Raw genomic sequence first — 4029 nt, 5'->3', positions numbered from 1 at the left:
CGCATCCTCCCCCCCATCCCCCCTTGCACCCATGCCCCCCCCTCCTCCCCCGTCCCTCATCCCCCCTTGTGCGCATCCCCCCACCCATCCCCCCTTGCACCCATGCGCCCCCCCCACCCGCCCATCCCACTTGTGCGCATGCGCCCCCCCTTGCGCGCATGTCGCGTATCCCCCATTGCGCCCCCCCCCCCCCCCCCTTTACAAAATAAGACAATACTGATTTCTCACGGTTATTTGGTCGTGGTGCGGTCACACCAGCGCTAATACACCGGATCCCATCAGAACTCCGCTAATTAGGCGCGCTTGGGCCAGAACAGTACTGGGATGGGTGACCTCCCGGGAAGTCCTGGTGCTGCACCCTTTTTGCCCCCGAGGTTAGCGGTCTTGCCACGCCTTGGTATCCCTGACCGCCGACCTCACCCAATACGCTCGGCCGACGCCCTCCTGTCGCGCACACCCTGATACCCGTGTGCACGCGTCGCCAAGGACCCCGTCGCGCAACGTCTTGACGCCACGCGCAATGTGACCCGATCACCCGCAACGTCCCGATGCCACGGTCGTGCCCCCAATGCCACGCGCACCTGCAGCAGCGTCTTGACCCCCCGTCGCAGTCCCGATGTGGCGTCCCGCAGCGTCCCATCCCCCGTGACGCCATCGATGCCTTGCGCACCTGAAAGCCGCCGCGCCCCCATCCCACGACGGTGCCTCGGGCTCTCGGGTCGGGTCGGGATGCGTGGCGCCCCGAGCACCCGCGTGGTACCCCGAACGCTGTCGCGCCCCTCGACGATGCCCTGCGCACCCACGCCTCCAAACCGACGCCGCCTGGCTCTCGTCCCACGGTGGCGCCCCGGGCTCTCGGGTCGAGTCGAGATGCGTGGCGCCCCGAATGCTGCCATGCCCCCTGCGACGCCCGGTGCACCCACGCCTCCAACCCGACGTCGCCGCACCCCAATCCCACAGTGGCACCCCAGGCCCCTTAGTCGGGTTGGGACGCGTGGCGCCCGAACGCTGCCGCGCCTCCAACCCGACGCTACCGTGCCTCGGCGACGCCTCGCGCAACCACGCCTCCAACCCGACGACACTGCGCCCCCGTCCCACGGTGGTACCTCGGGCTCCCGTGTCGGGTCGGAACGCGCGGCAAGGCCCCGAGCACCCGCGACGCCGCCGTGCCCCCGGCCACGTCCTGCGCGCCCACGCCTCCAACCCGACGTTGTCGCGGCCCCGACCACGCCCCGCACGCCCGCACCTCCAACTCGACACTGTCGTGCCCGGCGACGACCCGCGCAGCCTCGTCGCCGCGCCCCCGTCCCATGGTGGCGCCTCGGGCTCCCGAGTCGGGTCGCGACGCGTGGTGGCCCGAACGCTGCCGCACCCCCAGCCACGTCCTGCGCGGCCACGCCTCCGACCCGACGTTGCCGCACCCCCGGCCACGCCCCGCGCGCCCGCACCTCCGACTCGACGCTGCCGCGCCCCCCGACGACGACCCGCGTAGCCCAACCTCCAACCCGACGGCGTCGCGCCCGCGTCCCACGGTGGCGCCTCGGCCTCTCGAGTCGGGTCGCGACGCGTGGTGCCCCGAACGCTGCCGCACCCCCGGCCACGTCCTGCGCGCCCACGCCTCCGACCCGACGTGGCAGCGGCCTCGGACACGCCCCGCGCGCCCGCACCTCCGACCCGACGCTGCCGCGCACACCGACAACGCCCCGCGTAGCCCAGCCTCCAACCCGACGGCGTCGCGCCCCTGTCCCACGGTGGCGCCTCGGGCTCCCGAGTCGGGTCGCGACGCGTGGTGGCCCGAACGCTGCCGCGCCCCCGGCCACGTCCTGCGCGCCCATGCCTCCGACCCGACGTTGCCGCGGACCCGGCCACGCCCCGCGTGCCCGTACCTCCGACCCGACGCTGCCGCGCCCCCGACGACGACCCGCGTAGCCCAGCCTCCAACCCGACGGCGTCGCGCCCCCGTCCCACAGTGGCGCTCGCGACGCGTGGTGCCGGAACGCTGCCGCGGCCCCGGCCACGTCCTGCGCGCCCACGCCTCCGACCCGACGTTGCCGCGGCCCCGGGCCACGCCACGCGCGCCCGCACCTCCGACCCGACGCTGCCGCGCCCCCCGACGACGACCCGCGTAGCCCAGCCTCCAACCCGACGGCGTCGCGCCCCCGTCCCATGCCCCCGTCCCACGGTGGCGCCTCCGGCTCCCGAGCCGGGTCGTGACACGTGGTGGCCCGAACGCTGCCGCGCCCCCGGCCACGTCCTGCGTGCCCACGACTGCGACCCGACGTGGCGGCGGCCCCGGCCACGCCCCGCGCGCCCGCACCTCCGACCCGATGCTGCCGTGCCCCCCGACGACGACCCGCGTAGCCCAGCCTCCAACCCGACGGCGTTGCGCCCCCGTCCCACGGTGGCGACTCCGGCTCCCGAGTCGGGTCGCGACGCGTGGTGGCCCGGACGCTGCCCCGCCCCCGGCCACGTCCTGCGTGCCCACGCCTGCGACCCGACGTTGCCGCGGCCCGGCCACGACCCGCGCGCCCGCACCTCCGACCCGATGCTGTCGCGCCCCCCGACGACGACCCGCGTAGCCCAGCCTCCAACCCGACGGCGTCGCGCCCCCCGTCCCACGGTGGCGCCTCAGGCTCCCGAGTCGGGTCGCGACGCGTGGTGGCCCGAACGCTGCCGCGCCCCCGGCCACGTCCTGCGCGCCCACGCCTCCGACCCGACGTTGCCGCGGCCCCGGCCACGCCCCGCGCGCCCGCACCTCCGACCCGACGCTGCCGCGCCCCCCGACGACGACCCGCGTAGCCCAGCCTCCAACCCGACGGCGTCGCGCCCCCGTCCCACGGTGGCGCCTCGGGCTCTCGAGTCGGGTCGCGACGCGTGGTAGCCCGGACGCTGCCGCGCGCCCGGCCACGTCCTGCGTGCCCACGCCTCCGACCCGACGTTGCCACGGCCCCGGCCACGCCCCGCGCGCCCGCACCTCCGACCCGACGCTGCCGCGCCCCCCCGACGACGACCCGCGTAGCCCAGCCTCCAACCCGACGGCGTCGCGCCCCCGTCCCACGGTGGCGCCTCGGGCTCCCGAGTCGGGTCGCTATGCGTGGTGGCCCGGACGCTGCTGCGCCCCCGGCCACGTCCTGCACGCCCACGCCTCTGACCCGACGTTGCCGCAGCCCCGGCCACGCCCCACGCGCCCGCACCTCCGACCCGACGCTGTCGCGCCCCCCGAGGACGACCCGCGTAGCCCAGCCTCCAACCCGACTCCAACCCGACGGCGTCGCGCCCCCGTCCCACGGTGGCGCCTCCGGCTCCCGAGTCGGGTCGCGACGCATGGTGGCCCGGATGCTGCCGTGCCCCCGGCCACTCCTGCGCGCCCACGCCTCTGACCCGACGTTGCCGCGGCCCCCGGCCACGCCTCGCGCGCCCGCACCTCCGACCCGACGCTGCCGCGCCCCCCGACGACGACCCGCGTAGCCCAGCCTCCAACCCGACCTCCAAACCCGACGGCGTCGCGCCCCCGTCCCACGGTGGCGCCTCCGGCTCCCGAGTCGGGTCGCGACGCGTGGTGGCCCGGACGCTGCCCCGCCCCCGGCCACGTCGTACGCGCCCACGCCTGCGACCCGACGTTGCCGCGGCGCCGACCACGCCCCGCGCGCCCGCACCTCCGACCCGACGCTGCCGCGCCCCCCGACGACGACCCGCGTAGCCCAGCCTCCAACCCGACGGCGTCGCGCCCCCGTCCCACTGTGGCGCCTCGCGCTCCCGAGTCGGGTCGCGACGCGTGGTGGCCCGGACGCTGCCGCGCCCCCGGCCACGTCCTGCGCGCCCACGCCTGCGACCCGACGTTGCCGCGGCCCCGGCCACGCCCCGCGCGCTCGCACCTCCGACCCGACGCTGCCGCGCCCCCCGACGACGACCCGCGTAGCCGAGCCTCCAACCCGACGGCGTCGCGCCCCCGTTCCACGGTGGCGCCTCGGGCTCCCGAGTCGGGTTGCGATGCGTGGTGGCTCGGACGCTGCCGCGCCCCCGGCCACG

The 4029-nt window shown here is 76.8% G+C and overlaps 1 pseudogene; it reads left to right on the top strand.

Moving 5' to 3' along the window:
* The first annotated feature begins 241 nt into the window (after positions 1–241).
* Positions 242–361, top strand: LOC147906384 (5S ribosomal RNA; annotated as a pseudogene).
* The last annotated feature ends 3668 nt before the right edge of the window (positions 362–4029 follow it).

Source organism: Dipteris shenzhenensis, chromosome 1 (genome assembly GCF_047967505.1).
Source record: "Dipteris shenzhenensis isolate YYH24624 ecotype China chromosome 1, Dip_SZ_1.0, whole genome shotgun sequence".
In the NCBI taxonomy this organism is placed as follows: domain Eukaryota; kingdom Viridiplantae; phylum Streptophyta; class Polypodiopsida; order Gleicheniales; family Dipteridaceae; genus Dipteris; species Dipteris shenzhenensis.
This window is presented reverse-complemented; position numbering and strand designations above follow the sequence as displayed.